Raw genomic sequence first — 18,016 nt, forward strand, 5'->3', positions numbered from 1 at the left:
GAAAAATAGCAGTTCAAGTTCCAAGAAACTTGTTTATAATTTCTCAAGGAGGGATCTGGTAGATTTTTAAAAATGTTAATCTATATTTTATTTTAAAATAACTTTTTCTTCTAAAAACCCATAACCTTTCAAGGTATTCTACAAATGTGAGAATAGAATGAGCCCTAAATGTTTGCAGTCATAAGCCTTTCCTGAACTACAGTACCTGCACGTTAGTATGTCATCATATTTGACTGAAGTGCCCCCACCCACACAATGATATCATCTAACCCGCTAGCCTAGCAGCTTGATTTAAAAAAAAGTTAGAGTTCTGACTTGGAAATTCCCCATGGACACAACAAAGCAGCTCACCTCTGCTCCCCACAATAACATGCAGGTTTCTCCTTCCAAAGTGGGCTGATGGGAAATCTGCTTCAACCAATATGTCACCAGCAGTGGCCTATTTTCTTACCCCTGGTAGATAGGCCTGCTTCATTCTAATTACTTAAAATCCATTTTGTCATCATGCTTTTTGACTTCCTCTCATTAGTTTCTTGGGATATAAACTCTTCTAGAACCATGCATTTAAAGCAAGAGAGATGTGAGAAGCTTAAAATGGCATAATTACATGTGGTAGTGACTCTAAAAGTAACACAGGACTCTCAATCAAGGCACCTACTTTACTCTAACTAAAACTCCTCAAGCTATTTGTTAAGATTTTTTTTTGGTTGCTTTGGCCCCTTTTAGATTCATTATTTGCAAACTGACCCTTTTTTTAAAAAAATATGCTACTTACAAGCCGTCACCAAATACTTTAGATGAATAATTTTCACTTAATTGTTTGCTTTGACTATTCACTATGTTGCATTCAATGGTTGGTCACGCTAGTAAGGGAACAGAAATAATAATATATGACAGAGATTGAACATTTTTAAACAGGACAATAGTGCCTAGCTAATGATGAACAAACATAGTTCTATTAAAATTATTAGGAAAAAAATGCATTTTCTTTATTCAGTGCCATACAAAAATATACTTACACTACAAGCATAAGGGGTTTATGCCCCTAAATCACCTAGGTGCTTTCGAAAATTCCACCATATAGTTTTAGGTGGAAAAATCTAAATTTAATCTGAGGTCCCAGGACCATTATACCACACAAAGACAGCAACAAGCAATGGATTATGTTGTTCTTGTATTACCAATGAAACTACTGCAAGTCTAGAGGACCACAGAGGTATCATGTTCAGTGTCTTCAGCAGACTCAGTACTCCATGGATTTATGGTGCATAAGATTTCTTCTACAAATAATATTGTTAGTCTGCTCATTTTGCCACATGCAATTGTGACAGCAATTCATTTCAATATAATTATGATAGAACTATCCACAAATAAGCATAGTTTCATCTAAAAGGAAAGGCAACGTTGGAAGGAATTCAGTGGTCACAACTAATCTGGGTTTGAAAATACAACTACTTTATACATAATTGTACTATTTGCAGGCTTGTAAGAGAGACATAAGAGACACCTGAAACAACCAAAATGCCGTTAGTGCTGCAATTTGATTAAAGCAGAGAGAAAACATTTACAGACAATGACTCCAGAGCATCATTTGAACTTTCTTTTACAAGAATGTAAAACTTTTCTATGAGCCATTTCCTGCTACTGCTGAAAAATATTCCTCCTTTAAACAGAGATGGATTTCAAGGTACTGTACCCAATGTTGTTTTGATAGTAGTTTCAGAAGAAAATGTGAATGTGTGGGTAAGCTCTGGAAACTCTTTGGAGAGACTACCTACTTATCTAACCACACTTCCTGTTTTTAACCCATTTGTCCTAAATCAGTCCCTAGTCTACTGACAAAAAATAGATATAACAATGTGCTATAAATAGCTCATTAGTTCTCTTTGTAAAACTGAAAATGGTCTGATAAATCTATCAATTTTTTGTTCACAGCAGGTCCACATTAAGTAGCACACTGATTAATGCTATGGAAGGTACATAAACTGCTGGTGGTGCACTGGTTTTTGTCATAATTTGGAAAAACAGAAGATGATAACTCAAGGATCAGAGATTCAGAATGCATTTGGGATAGAGGCCAAGAGAATCGAAGGCTAAGCGTGGGTGATCTCTGCATACATTCTGAGGATCTGTACTTTGTTTCCTTTAAATTCTTCTCAACATAATTGACAGTAAGCATGAAGAAATGCTGTCTCCTCACAAATGAAAGTGAAAAAGCCATCAGAATTAACGATGATATAAAAGGACCTACATACTTACTAGCTGAAAGGTAAAGAAAGTGCAACTACCAGCAGACAGATTTGAAGGCTATCTTGCTTGGGCAAAGGCTTTTTTAAGACAATCAAAATGCAGAGAGTTATTAGGGAAAGGGGAATAGATTCTAACCTTTCTGTTGGCCAGGGGTGTAGGGAAAACACAGCCAAGGATTTCCAGAACTGAAGTCGAGTGTGCTATATCCCTGAACTAGTTCTTCCCCACTCACTTTTTTAAAGCTATGACACATTGTATTGATGTGATATATATACACCTTGTGGACGGCAGGTGGACATTTACCAGCTCATTATCACAACAATAGTTTTAAAAAAACATAAAAATGAAAACTATTATTAAGTCTGTGCTTCGTTGTGCTCTATTTTAGTTCAATAATTGAACAGACGATTATTTCAGGGTGCACAAACTAGAGTCTGCATACTTCTGTGCTTGAATTGGCTAGCAGCACCAGCGAACAGTAAGTGGTGACATTGTTGCAGCTAATGTTCTAATCTGAACATGTGCTTAAGTCTAGAGCAGAGGTTCCAAATTGTGGAGAGAGCCAGGCAGCTGTGTGAAAGTGCTGGCTCTGTTCCCTGGTGCCCAAACTAAGAAGCTGTAAAACATGGACCTGGAACTATTCAGGATCTGCTGCTGAGGCTGCTTCATAAAAGGCTTTGCCTCCTACTCCTCAAATCTGACTCATGGGTGCCACTAGAGAGAGATGCAGGGGTCAGAGCCAGACCAGCTGCCACTACCAGATCCTGACTAGTCACCAGGAGAACCACCACTATCACTACCTGATTGAGACCTGCTCCCGCCACTGAAGGGGTAGGAGAAGCAGCACTAGATGGAGGGAGGTAGGAGCAACACCATGAGGGTGCTACAATTTGAAGTGAAAAGCAGCACTGGGAGACTCTGTATGGGAGTTGTGGGCAGGGAATGAGGTCACTGGAGTAGGAATCTGAAAAGCACTGCCGGTGGGAGGAGGCCCAGGCACTTGAATGGTCAGTAGTTATGAGAGAATTTAGTTTTGTTTAAGGAGGTTTATTTCCATCTATTTGGGCAGGAGGGAAATTGCATCTCTCTCTCTCACACACACACACCAAGAATAAACCAAATTTCAATCTATTAACATGGCAACAAGGAATGAACTTGGGGAAAATATGCATTTATGTGCAACAATATATTCTTCAAATAATTTCACAATTTCAAGTTTATAGTTACATGTATAAATCCTCATCCTAACATGTAAATTAGATATCTGAGCACCAATTCCCTATCAAAAGCACCACTTACCCTATTAATAATCCATCTCTCTTGAACACACTGTTTAAGGCACAAGAAATAGGGGCTTCCAATTTTCTTTTCTCTTGTGCTATCAGTCTATTGTTCTAGCTGCTTTTTAAAAGCACTGTGATACTCAAAAATCTTGTCATAGATTTTAGAAGGTATAAGGAAAAGTGCTATAATTTCAGACTCTCTCTCAGTACGAAGTGTCGCAATCCCTTTGTACTATTGCATTTGGTGTGTCCTATGTTGGCTTTTACTGAAAATGAAAATAGGAAACGCAGTAGTAGTAGACTCCTGGCTTCAGAGAGTTTAGGAGTCAAATATGGTTTCTACAGCTACTGTGTTTCTGTTATTCCATTACTTAGGGCAGTGTTTCCGAAATTTTTCAAAGCTGATCCCCTGTTCAGGAAAATGAAGCTAACTGCAACCCTCACTTCAGCCGTCCCATGCATTGTCAAAGGACTACACTTTTTAATTTGCACATCTTCCATACCTTTCTCCCTTCCCAACACCACTTTGGAAAATGAAGACCTAAGGCCCAATCATGAGCCTACTTATATTTGTGGCGAAACTCCAACTGAATTAGTGGTGCAGGATCAGATTTCCCCACCCCCTATGCCCAAATCTGCCCCAATGAAAAAAATTTCTACAAAATACAAACAGATTCAGTGCAATGTAAACCCTGTCCCTTGTTCAAAAGCACTTCATCGACAAAAGAGAGCAGCTGTAGACACACATAACTAGAAGATACTGGAGGCGCAACATAAAAAAATCCCCCAAAATAAATTCTTTATTTAAAAACTACATTAAAAACCATCACCTCTCCTTACCAAAAAACAAAAATACTCAAAAATCCAGAAATCTATACCAATGTTTCCTTTCATTAACACAAACCAACCATAGACTACAAGAATATTCATTTCTTTCTTTCAAATCCATCAGTTTTTGAAAGCATCCTGAAGGTGTCTTTTCATGATTTTATAAAACCTAATATTATTAAAACCCTTCAATACACAAAACAGCTCAAAAGTGATATGTATTCTACTTACAATTCCCAAAGTCATTGTTAAAGTAATAACAACCTGTCATAGCCTTTGTAAGATGAAATGACAGCAATTTCAAAAATGAAAAATGAGTTTAGAGATATACCATGTTTATGAATTTACTTGGGTTGTCACTCAAACATTATGAATATTACTATAAGACATTATCAGAAAATTGAAGCCAATTGATGCAAAAAAGACCTACATCATAGAGAAAATGTATGGAACAATATGGAACTAACACTGGGTGTCTAATTCTCTCCTACATACGAGGCCACCTCAACATCTGACCTTCAAACTATTCAAGATATTTGGCTAAACTTGCTTTTGGCTAAACTTACTATCATGACTTAAGATACACAGCCCAGGTGGCGAAGAAATAGGGGTGATCTCAAAAAAGGAAATGGAGTAGAGCCATCTGGATTTCTTGAAGGGTTTATTTTAGTTTATTTATTAAATATGCAACATTAAAGTTGTCTCTTCTTGAGAAGCAAGGTTTTCCAGCAATCAAAAGGTGTGTATCTATAACTTGTTCTGTCTTTTACTGGGTAGTCTAAGTAATATCCCATTTGAACAATCCAACACATTTTTTGAAGGCTGTGCTGATGGCATTTCATTATTACAGTAGCACTTAAAGGTCCAGCACAAGTCAAGGTTCCTTCATGTTAGGTGCTGCATATGCATGTAGTATAAAAAGTCCAATTCTTGCACCAAGAATTTACAATCTTGGGCCCCAAACCTACAATGGCTTATGCATGTGTTTAACTTTAATGACATGAGCAGTCCCACTGACCTGAAGCAAATAAACAAAGGAAAGGGAAACAACAGTAAACATTTTTTCCACAGACTGGATCTGTGCACAATTTCTAGATTTATTTTTTTTGTTAATGGAGACAAGTGACCAGATCAGTGTCAGTCATCTCAGTTCACCAGCTGTCTAGCCATTATCAGTTAGCAGTGTTCTGTAGGTATTAAGGAAGAACGGTGTCTTAGGGAGAATCTGAAGGAAGATAAGAATCCTGGTTTTGAATTTGGGTCCCCTGGCAACTGCAGCAGAAGGCCATACTGTGACATTCTGTACCTCGTGGGAGCACCCTACACCACCATGTTCATCCTTATACTATGATTGTGTGGTATCTAATGCAAAGTTTGTCAAGTTGGGTGTCTTTGGAAGGCTCATGATATACTGAGCATTGTTGTTATGGTGATGTTATAGTAACTGTTGTTACAGCAATGCTATAGGTTGTAATTTCAAGTATATAGTTATGAGGCTGAAAATGTGTCTTCATGGCTTAAAATAAGCCCAGGCAAAAACGCTCTATGAGCAGAGGGGCAGTTCACACCTCATCAAGGCATGGTATGGGACAAACACAGCCCAGCCTCACAGGAACAAAGGGCTCTGGCCTAGGCAGCAACAAAAGGATCTGTTTGACTCTCGAGTGAGTCACCCCCCTTCCTTTGGTCAGTTTGGGACTGCGATGAGGTAATGCTCACCTTACTCTGAAGGGGGAGAGCGGCACAAAGACAACAGGGAAGAAGGAACAGGATAAAAGGGAGAGACGTTTGCCATGCTCTTCCGCTCTCTTCCAACTCCATCTACAGACACCACCACCAAAAGACTGAAGTGCTGATCAAAGGGGAGAGCCTAGATGAAGGGCAACCAGATAGCCTGTGGTGAGAAGCACCTAAGTTTGCTTTTATTTCATATGACCAAATCTGACTTGTTATGCTTTGACTTATACTCATTTAAAATCTCTCTTTTATAGTTAATAAATTTGTTTGTTTATTCTACCTGAAGCAGTGCGTTTGGTTTGAAGCGTGTCAGAGACTTCCTTTGGGATAACAAGCCTGGTGCATATCAATTTCTTTGTTAAATTGACAGACTCATATGGGCTTGCAGTGTCCAGCAGGCATAACTGGACACTGGAAGACAGAGGTTCCTACGGTTGTGTCTGAGACCGGAGATGTTGGCTGTTGTCGTTTGGTTGCACAATCCAAGGAGCAGCTTACATGCCAGAGGCTGTGCATGAACAGCCTAGGAGTGGGGGTTCTCACAGCAGAGCAGGGTAAGGCTGGCTCCCAGAGTCGAGGATTGGAGTGACCTAGCAGATCACCGGTCCAGATAACACCAGAGTGGAATGTCACACATACTTTCTCTTTTTCTTTGTTTACCAGATTGGAGCATTTAACATTTTAACTTTCTCTGGTAAAACCTAACTTCTTTGTATACAAACATGGTCCCTACTTCAATGACAAGAAGGATAACAATTATTCTGACTTTCACCCACTGTTGACAGCCATTTTTATTCCAGATTTCTCCGTATGATATTTTCAAAATGTAGAATCTGTGTTACAATCAAATGTGTGGTACCAGAGAGAAGGCGTACCAGTAATAATTATTCTCAAGCGTGCAGGCTTTATATTTTGTGATAAACAGCTTCATAAAAACAGCTCTCAATTTTGTCCATGTGCCTAAGAAAAGGCAACAATGACTTTATGCCATACAGCAATAGGAAGACTGTGGCAGTTTTGTAGACATGTATTATATCACTGGAGTAAACAGATGATCCTTTACACCCTCTTCACCACCTCCTCAAAAAAAAAAAAAAAAAAAAAGACAAAAAGAGTTGCTAGGTGTGCAGTATTCATTGAAGTTACACATTTATTTTGCATAATTAGACAGAGGTTAAGAATTCCCCCCCCCCCACTTTCTAGTTTCAGAGAACCTCCACTGCAGCCCTTTATATTTTGAGTGGTATGGTTTTGAAAGTGACCGGGCTTTCTTAGCACATACTGTACAAGGAAGCCTTAAAATTATTAAAGCCAAAATTTAACATTTGGAAACGATCTGAGCTTAGGAGAGATCTAAAGTAACTGGAAAGCTTAAGATTTTTCACAGTTCAAAGTAAAGAGTTTTAATAATGTTGAATTACTCTGATTCTCTGAACAAGTCCAGCATTCTAATCCCATCCAAACACTAATAAAATTTTTAAGTGTTTCATTAAATTTAAATTGCACAGTGTAAAGAAATTTTAAATTAATATAACACTTATTACAATAGGCCTGCTGTATTGTTTAGGGTCTATCAGATTTTCCGATTTAAACCCTTAAAGAGTTTACAACTTGGCTGTAAAAAGAACACATTCCAGATTGAACTTTACATAAAAGTTCCCAGCCAAAGTTTTTAGCCAAAAATTTCAACCCAAAAAATACAGATCAGAAAATGTTAAAGTACTAAGACAGGCACAAGTGATTATCCATATACCCCCACCCACTAACAAACTTTCATATTTTTACACTGATATTTGATTAGTGTCTTTGAGTATTTAAAACAGAAACCATCTTTAACATGAAGTTGCTACTGTACATGGTCAGAATATTTGTGCTTGAATGAGGGTGTATTCCCACTGATAGCTCAGGTTTTGCTTTCTACTTGATCCTGTGTTTGTCACATCACAGTTGTTGCCAGGGTAGTGAATTGTCTAGTGGTTTGAGTAGGGGTATCAAGTTTGCTAGGTTTTAATAAGGCTCTACATTGACCTGCTGTGTGGTCTTGGGTAAACCCCAGCCTCCCTGTCCCTCATTTTCTGCCTCTACAAAATGGAATAACAACTGCCTTAGAGGGGTAGTATACCGCTTAATGTTTTTAAAGCGCTTACAGATCCTTGGATGAAAGATGCTATGTTATTATCAGTGGAGGACATAAGTAAGAGTACAGAATATGTCCACTTTTTATTAACTGGAGATTAAAGGCCTAAATGATGAAACTCCAGTCTCCAGGTATTCAGCTATTACAGGTTTCAGAGTAGCAGCTGTGTTAGTCTGTATTCGCAAAAAGAAAAGGAGTACTTGTGGCACCTTAGAGACTAACAAATTTATTTGAGCATAAGCTTTCGTGAGCTACGAAAGCTTATGCTCAAATAAATTTGTTAGTCTCTAAGATACCACAAGTACTCCTTTTCTTTCAGCTGTTACAGTGATGAGGGCAGTATAAGAATCTAAACAGATAAACAGGAGACTATTCTGTATACTATTCTATTAGCACTTCGGATAGAAAGATCAGGTTATTTTGATATAGCCCACCCCGCTCAGAAGCACAAATTTCTCAAAAGAAGCAAAGACTGTATTTAGCTATAAAATGAGATGACATTTTGACTAAAATGTACAAAAGAATACTGTTCAGCTTAATGATACCATGACTGTGACACAGGGAACACCATCTGTTGGATTTGCCCTATCACTAAGTAGCAATTCTTGGGACTTTTGTTACCTGATCAGCTTTACAAAATGTACCAGGTGAACCATTACTTCCACTTCTCTGCAACTAAAAGCATTCATCCTTTGCATCAAAATAGCTCTCTTTGGTTAATTTCACTTTAACCTCAAGTTCTCTTTCTCTAACTTCACTTTCAAACTTGTTTTAGAAGATATGACATAATTTTCTTGTATCTCTCATTTCTAATAACAAGGCAATATAGAACTGTTGTATGTGCATTAGTGGTTAATTAACGTATAGTATATTAATGCAATAACATATGTACTATCTGAACAATAAGCATTACGAACTGGATTCACTCCAGCAGGTGCAAAGAGATGTATGTTGTACCCTCTTTGCCCAAAAAGAGCTTTGAACCTGATTTCTGTTAGTTTGTGCTTCCAGAACCTATGCCCTTAGTATAGCTATTAACTAGCATTTCATTGCCATTTGGGAATAATCTTCCACATCGTTTCTTATGGCTGGAATAGTCTTTCACTTCTTGTGCACCTGTCTTCATCCAAAACCCTTCTTGCAACATACTTTGACATCAAGCCTATCAGTGATAATCCACTAGAGCAGTAGTTCCCAAACTTGTTCCGCCGCTTGTGCAGGGAAAGCCCCTGGGGGGCCACACTGGTTTGTTTACCTGCCGCGTCCGCAGGTTCGGCCGATCACGGCTCCCAGTGGCCGCGGTTCGCTGCTCCAAGGCCAATGGGAGCCGCTGGAAGCAGCGGCCAGTACGTCCCTCGCTTCCAGCAGCTCCCATTTGCCTGGAGCAGCAAACCGCAGCCACTGGGAGCCGCGATCGGCCAAACCTGCGGACACGGCAGGTAAACAAACCGGCCCGACCCTCCAGGGGCTTTCCCTGCACAAGAAGCAGAACAAGTTTGGGAACCACTGCTCTAGAGAGTGTCACCCATACCGCTGCTAACTTACTTTGCCTCTGTGGCCCTTCAGCTTTTCCCCTGTATTCGCCTGCCATAGCCCCCAGGCAAAATATTTTATTGGAGAGGATGCTTCTGTCCATGTCTTTTGGCAAACACTGTGTAGCAGGTCAGGCTCCGGGAACTCTTCACATTTCAGCACCTCTCCTTAGAAGCTGAAGAACTTCGCTTTCTTTGGAGGCGGTCTGCGTGAAGTAACCTAGTCTGTGAGTCATATAATCACATTTTAAAAACAAGGATTAATTAAAAATAGAGAGGAAATGGTAGCAAAACAAAATAAACTATTTTCTCCCCTGAAAACTTCACAAAGCCTAATGAGACAGGTTTCCTTTATATTAGTTACAGAAAGAAAGGGAAAATCTCGCATCTCTAAAAAGCAAATCCCTCTTATGACCGTCCCTTCTCAGCTTGGCCCAGCCATTCTTTCTGTGTCCAGAGATCTTCTACCTCTTCCAACCTACTTATCAAGTGGTTGGTGTAGAGTTCATTGTCATATCAGGGTGAGGTTACCTTAACATTTGCACAAAGAGTGTTTTATCGGGAGTACCATCTGGAGGGAATACAGAAGTCTTATTTTGTCCCCTATGCAAGAACTATTGTCCCCTAATCACTTTTGGGATGTTCCCCTACTTCTTGACTCCAAGTCTAAAATGTCACAGGCCATCTTGGACTCTCCTCATAGTCAAGATGATTGACTTGAGATTTGCATGTCTCTTTTTCTTATTTATAGTAGTTGAATCACCCTCCTGCCTCTTAAAATCTCTGTTGTCAGTTTTCCATTGCCATGAAATTATCAGAACTCCAGCCCTCTGTCACAGCGGGAAATGTAAATGATATAAAAAAAATATAAAATTCAACTCACAAACACATTCAAAATAAATTATATGATCTGTACATTCCTGAAAACAATGCTGCCGTCCCAGAGCCTGCTCTGGACTTGCACCTGTCCTGGTACATGGAGAAGAGGGGGCAAGGACCACCCCCCCACCCCAGTTCCACCTCTGCACTAGGACAGGCACAATAGTATTTATGTTCTACTGAGAGCAAGCTTCTAGATGTTCCCCTCCATGGCATCCCTGGGGGAACAAATAACCCTCGGGGAACTGAGATCATGATGGAACTGGCAGGATGCAGAGTGGGTAACATGCTTCATCATCCTAAAGGATGGTTCTAGTTCTCTGTAGCTTCTCCCCTGAGTGGTGTAACTATCTGGCACAATGTAGACCCCAGCACTTACTGTTTTTTCTCCCCATACTACTTCCCCTGTATTTGTCTGCCACAGCTGATCACAAGATGTCGTACGCACATGTTTTTATTGGTTCTTTGTTTAAATATAATTTAGGCCCTGATCCTGCAGACTCTTATGCTTTACTGCCATGAGTAACCCCCTTAAAATCAATAGGATCAATCACATCTGTAAAGTTAAACACATGCATAATTGTTTGCAGGATCAGGGCCTTAGATTGCAATCTTCTTATGTCTTTTTGTTTTCCTGTAAAGCACCATGCACACTTACAGGGCTACATAAATAATAGTTGGCAGTATGGTAGATCTGCATCTAATCAAACAGTACAAAGCTGTTTCTAATAAGGTGAGCTTATTACAAAGCCAGGGTTATTCATGTTTGGGTAACTGAAATCCAAAAAAAGGTTTTGCTTTTGGAGGGCAGGGGGTTTCTTTAGTGTTATGGCAACTATTTACAACTAGAGAGTCAATTTTCCATGTTTCACCTAGAAGACTTTTGTTGCTCAGAAATCTAATTTGTGTTATTTAGTCAAATGCTTTCTTCAAAAACAAATGTTTGTGGAAGTGCGTGTTGTCTGATAAACTAGATTTTCACCAAAGTGATACACCTGCTTTCCAGAGCAGAAAGAAGAGCTTTCTTTCTGGGCTCTGTCTCTTACGTCCTTCCATGACCTGGTATACAGTTCTGGGTTCCCAAAATGGTTCCCTTGGAGTACCTAGCCTCTTGCAGACCCTGGCTCCAGGCCTTCCTCAGGATGCTTCCTGTGGTTTGAGCTCACTCTCAGTCTTTTTATAAGGTGTCCATTAATCTATCACCTGACCCTCGTTCGTCTGTCCCCCTCAGGCTGGGAAGAGGCTAATTAATTACAGCACAAATGTAGCTGGCCCTATTTCCCTCTGCATAAAGCATGGTTTCCAAAAAAATTAAATACAATGACATGCACTCAAATGACACACAAGCTACATACTATCTCATGTTTCAGCATGTGCTATCATCTTATTGGAATCTAACATCTTTGTGAGAGTAACCATAAACTCATATAGATTCCAAAGAAAAGGAATTACGTGAGATGATCACAATATGTGATGTAGCATTTTAGTGCGGTTGTTTAATAGAATCATAGATTAGGGTTGTAAGAGACATCAGGAAGTCATCTAGTCCAACCTCCTGCTCAAAGCAGGTCCAAGCCCAACTAAATCATCCCAACCAGAGCTTTGTCAGGCGGGCCTTAAAAACCTTTAAGGATGGAGATTCCACCACCTCCCTAGGTAACCATTCCAGTGCTTCATCTCCCTCCTAGTGAAATAGTTTTTTCTAATATCCAACCTAGATCTCCCCCACTGCAACTTGAGATCATTGCTTCTTGTTCGGTCATCTGCCACCACTGAGAACAGCCTAGCTTCATCCTCTTTGGAAACCCCCTTCAGGAGTTGAAGGCTGCTATCAAATCCCCCCTCACTCTTCTCTTCTGCAGACTAAATAAGGCCAGTTCTCTCAGCCTCTCCGCATAAGGCATGTGCCCCAACCCCCTAAACATTTTCGTTGCCCTCTGCTGGACTCTCTCCAATTTGTCCACATCCTTTCTGTAGTAGGGGGGGCCCAAAACTGGATGCAATACTCCAGATGTGGCCTCACCAGTGCCAAACAGAGGGGAATAATCTCTTCCCTCAATCTGCTCGCAATGCTCCTACTAATGCAGCCAAATATGCCATTAGTCTTCTTGGCAACAAGGGCACACTGTTGACTCATATCCAGCTTCTCATCCACTGTAATCCCCAGGTCCTTTTCTGCAGAATTGCCGCTTAATCAGTTGGTCTCCAGCAGGGCCGGTGCAAGGATGTTTCGTGTCCAAGGCAAAACTTCCACCTTGTGCCCACCCTCTCCCGCCAGAGCCCTGCAGCAGCTCCCCGCCCTGAGGCTCCCCACTGCGGCAGCTCCCCACCACCGCCACCCCCCCTTCCCCACGGCCCAGGGAGCCGCATGACGCAACTCCCTGATGTGCAGCAGCTCCCCTCGGCCCAGGGAGCAGTGCGGCAGCTCCCCACCCCAGCTCACCTCTGCTCCTCCTCCTCTCCCCTGAGCACGCCGCCCCGCTCTGCTTCTCCCGCCTCCCAGGCTTGCGGCGCCAAACAGCTGATTGGCGCTGCAAGCCTGGGAGGCGGGAGAAGCAGAGCGGGGCAGCATGCTCAGGGGAGGAGGAGGAGCAAAGGTGAGCTGGGGCGGGAAGCGGTTCCCCTGCGAGCCGTGCCCCCCTGCCTCGTTACTTGCTGCAGGCAGCGCTCCCCGCGCCCCCCTGCCCCAGCACACCTCCACTTCACCGCCTCCCCGGAGTGTGCTTTTGGCCGCCCCCAACCACTTGGCAACCTAGGCGACTGCCTAGTTCACCTAGTGGTTGCACCGGCCCTGGTTTCCATCCTGTAGCAGTGCATGGGATTCTTCCGTCCTAAGTGCAGGACTCTGCACGTGTCCTTCTTGAACCTCATCAGATTTCTTTTGGCCCAATCCTCCAATTTGTCTAGGTCACTCTGGACCCTATCCCTACCCTCCAGCACATCTGCCTCTCCCCCCAGCTTAAGTGTCATCCGCGAACTTGCTGAGGGTGCAATCCATCCCATCATCCAGATCATTAATGAAGATGTTGAACCAAACTGGCCCCAGGACCGACCCCTGGGGCACTCCGCTTGATACCAGCTGCCTACTAGACATTGAGCTGTTGAACACATTACCCGCTGAGCCCTACAATCTAGCCAGCTTTCTATCCACCTTATAGTCCATTCATCCAATCCATACCTTTTTAACTTGCTGGCAAGCATACTGGGGGAGACTGTATTAAAAGCTTTGCTAAAGTCAAGATGTATCATATCCACCGCTTTCCCCATATTCACAGAGCTAGTTATCTCATCACAGAAGGCAATCAGGTGGTCAGGCATGACTTGCCCTTCGTGAATCCATGTTGACTGTTCCTGATCACCTTCCTCTCCCCAAGTGCTTCAAAATGGATTCCTTGAGGACCTTCTCCACGATTTTTCCAGGGACTGAGGTGAGGCTGACCTGTCTGTAGTTCCCCGGATTCTCCTCCTTCCCTTTTTTAAAGATGGACACTATATTTTCCTTTTTCCAATCATCTGGGACCTCCTCCAATTGCCACAAGTTTTCAAAGATAATGGCCAAAGGCGCTGCAATCACATCAGCCAACTCCCTCAGCACCCTCGGATGCATTAGATCTGGACCCATGGACTTGTGCATGTTCATCTTTTCTAAACAGTCCGTAACCTGTTCTTTCACCACTGAGGGCTGCTCACCTCCAACCCATACTGTGCTGCCCAATGCAGCAGTCTGGGAGCTGACCTTGTCTGTGGGGACCGAGGCAAAAAAAGCATTGGAGTACTTCAGCTTTTTCCACATCCTCTATCACTAGGTTGCCTCCCCATTCAGTAAGGGTCCCACACTTTCCCTGACCACCTTCTTGTTGCTAACATACCTGTAGAAACTCTTCTTGTTACCCTTCACATCCCTTGCTAGCTGCAACTCCAGTTGTCCTTTTGCCTTCCTGATTACACCCCTGCATGCTCGAGAAGTATTTTTATTCTCCTCCGTACTCATCTGTCCAAGGTTCTACTTCTTGTAAGCTTCCTTTTTGTGTTTTAAGCTCACTGAAGATTTTGCTGTTAAGTCAACGTGGTCACCTGCCATATTGGCTATTCTTTCTGCACATTGTGATGGTTTATTCCTGCGCCCTCCATAAGGCTTCTTTAAAATACAGCCAGCTCTCCTGGACTCCGTTCCCCCTCATATTAGCCTCCCAGGGGATCCTGCCCATCAGTTCCCTGAGGGACTCAAAGTCTGCTTTTCTGAAGTCCAGGGTCTGTATTCTGCTGTTCTCCTTTCTACATTTTGTCAGAATCCTGAACTCAACCATCTCATGGTCACTGCTGCCCAGGTTGCCACCCACTTCTACTTCCCCAACCAATTCGTCCCTGTTTGTAAACAGCAGGTCAAGAGGAGCATGGTCTCTAGTTGGTTCCTCCAGCACTTGCACCAGCATGTTGTCCCCAACGCTCTCTAAAAACTTCCTGGATTGTCTGTGCACCACTGTACTGCTCTCCCAGCAGATGTCAGGGTGATTGAAGTCCCCCATGAGACCCGGGGCCTGTGATGTGGAAACTTCTGTTAGTTGTCTGAAGAAAGCCTTGTCTACCTCATCCTCCTGGTCTGGTGGTCTATAGCAGACACCCACCATGACATCATCCTTGTTGCTCTTGCCTCTAAACTTAACCCAAAGATTCTCAACAGGCTTTTCTCCAGTTTCATTCTGGAGCTCTGAGCAATCATACCGCTCTCTTACATACAGTGCAACTCCTCCACCTTTTCTCCCCTGCATGTTCTTCCTGAAAAGTTTATACCCATCCATGATAGTGCTCCAGTCATGTGAGTTACCACACCAAGTCTCTGTTATTCCAAACACATCATAGTTCCTTGACTGTGCCAGGACTTCCAATACTTCTTGCTTGTTTCCCAGGCTTCTTGTGTTCGTGTATAGGCACCTAAGATAACTAGCCGATTGTCCTACTTTCTCAGTATGAATCAGAAGGGATGATCCATTGAGTAATTAAATTTTAAATTACCTGTTTGTCATCTAAACCACAAACATACATGTAATTGGGAATCAGACAATGCTATTGCTAGTTAAGTCGATAAGCACTTTAGTTTAAGGTAACAAAATGGTCAAGAAACCTATTATGTATTTGGAAGCCATAAATACATCACAACAAACAGAGAGAGGACTAGCTACTGATCAAACACTGCCCGCGTGTTTCATATATTCAGGCCTCTAACCCCCTCCTGAAGTCCCTTCCTTACCAGATCATCCATCATAAGAAAGAAGCTTTTGGTCCTGATTTTCAAAAGGTGCTGCCCACCTGCAGATCACATTAACTTCACTGCAATCTGTGAATGCAAAGCACTTTTGAAAATCAGGCCATTTATTTCTTATATTCCAGAGAATGGTATAAGTAAGTTTTCACTGTTCACATACACTGTTTTGTTTCCTTTACATTTCCCTCTGTCCAAAGTGGCACAACTCCTCCCTATTAAAGCATGCAAACTGTCCCGCCACAAACACCAAACACCCAGGATGTCATCCCTGATTTGATCTCAATGTACAGACTATTATTAATTCCAATAGATAACTCAAAACATTCATTTAGCTGCCAGAAATGGCATGTTCGAAGCAGTCTAAAGATTATGGAGTTTTCCAGCTGAACAGTATTCTTTTGTACATTTTAGTCAAAATGTAATTACCTACTTTTGAAAAAGTGCATTCTTGCCATTACATTCTAATGCAGGGGTGGCCAACCTGAGCCTGAGAAGAAGCCGGAATTTACCAGTGTACATTGCCAAAGAGCCACAGTAATAAATCAGCAGCCTCACATCAGCTCCCTGATCCGCTCCCAGCACCTCCCACCCACCAGCAGCCCCACCGATCAGCACCTCCTGATCAGCTGTTTCGTGGCATGCAAGAGGCTGGAGGGTGGCAAGGGGGAGGAGCAAGGGCACAGCAGGCTCAGGGAGTGGGCGGGAAGGGATGGAGTAGGGGCAGGGCCTGTGGCAGAGAAGTGAGCACCCCCCAGCACATTGGAGAGTTGGCACCAGAAGCTCCAGCTTCAGAATTAACTTCTAAAGAGCCACATGTGCAACATGTTGGCCATCCCTGTTCTAATGTGTTTAAAATTTAAGTCTCCTTGTCATCTAAAATGTAAACACAGAGTGCTGATGACCCAGCCTAAACACACACACACAAAGTTCAGGTTGACAAGTACTTCACTGGGTAAGTAAGTAGTAATAAAGCTGAAATATTGACAGATTTAGACTATTGATTAGCCCGATGAATAAGATAGAACTGCTATAAGGTGTTTTTTTTTTTTTAAACCAGATTTCAACTTCAGGTTCAGAATGGATATCTAAAGCACAAGCATTATGTTGAGAATTTGTCTTCCATTTGGTAGGGTGAAGCCATCTCATACACTTCCAATGCAATTTGCACAGAAGTTAAAGTATGACAAAGAGTAGCTGATGCTGACTCCAATGAAATACAATGGAATAGATATTTTTAACTGCGCTTTAGACTAATCTCTGCAAGACAACCTGAGCTTTGGGTGAATGCTGGCTAAATATTTACTGTATAGATACTTGCATTTCAAAGCTAATTTGTGAAGGGAGACAGCTATTTGGATATTCTAGAATGATTTACTTGGAGACTAAAGGAAGGAACATTGACTTTCTAAGTAGTAAATAAATCCAACTAACTAGAGCTTCAAACAACCCCAAGATGTGTTTATAGTATATCTAAACAAAATATGAGTAGTTTTGCAATGCATAATAAAAAAATTAAACATGCTGTTCACACTAGTCCACTAAGAAGTCTGTTATTTTGTAACAAATTATTTGTGCTTCTACTTTACAATGTCAATGTTCAGCAGTAAACTCTCATATCCACGCACAACATATTTAATCATGTAACCATGATTAGCTTCTTAGAAGAATGTGGAACTTGGAATGCAGAGTATGGAACCCAGTATTAACGATTAGATAAACGATACACAAGGTAAGTATAACAAATTTGATAGGATTCTTTACCAAGAAAGGAAAAACATTTTAGCCTCAAGTGAAAATCCAAGCAAACTGATGGATTAGCCAGGGTTCCATGGTGTGGATGGAGAACACTGAGAATAAAATATATTTAATCATAGACAGCAACTGCTGAGCATTCATTTCCCCCCTCCCCCAGTTCATATGTTTCTCTTTTCATTCCTTCTGCAACTGCATTAGATTAAAAATCTGTTAGGACAATCAATTCTAGAGTGCCCTATGTAAAGATCTAAACTCCATTAGATTAAACTGGTAGCAATGTCACCACAGTAGAAGCCAGTCTTTTCTAGGCTATTGTATTCAATTTCAAAGCTCAGTGTCAATTAGAAAACTC

General features: G+C 41.7%; 1 protein-coding gene across 4 annotated transcripts in view; it reads right to left on the reverse strand.

Moving 5' to 3' along the window:
* The window catches only part of EXOC2 (exocyst complex component 2), a 188,565-nt gene that overhangs the window by 29,811 nt on the left and 140,738 nt on the right, over positions 1-18,016 (reverse strand). Inside the window, exon 24 of one of the 4 annotated variants that reach the window (XR_012157344.2) lies at positions 9,781-9,992. The exons of the other annotated variants lie outside the window; for them this stretch is intronic. The gene's annotated coding sequence lies outside the window, so the exon portion shown is untranslated. The remainder of the gene's footprint in view (positions 1-9,780; positions 9,993-18,016) is intronic. 4 annotated transcript variants of the gene reach the window in all.

Source organism: Lepidochelys kempii, chromosome 2 (genome assembly GCF_965140285.1).
Source record: "Lepidochelys kempii isolate rLepKem1 chromosome 2, rLepKem1.hap1, whole genome shotgun sequence".
Lineage (NCBI taxonomy): Eukaryota > Metazoa > Chordata > Testudines > Cheloniidae > Lepidochelys > Lepidochelys kempii.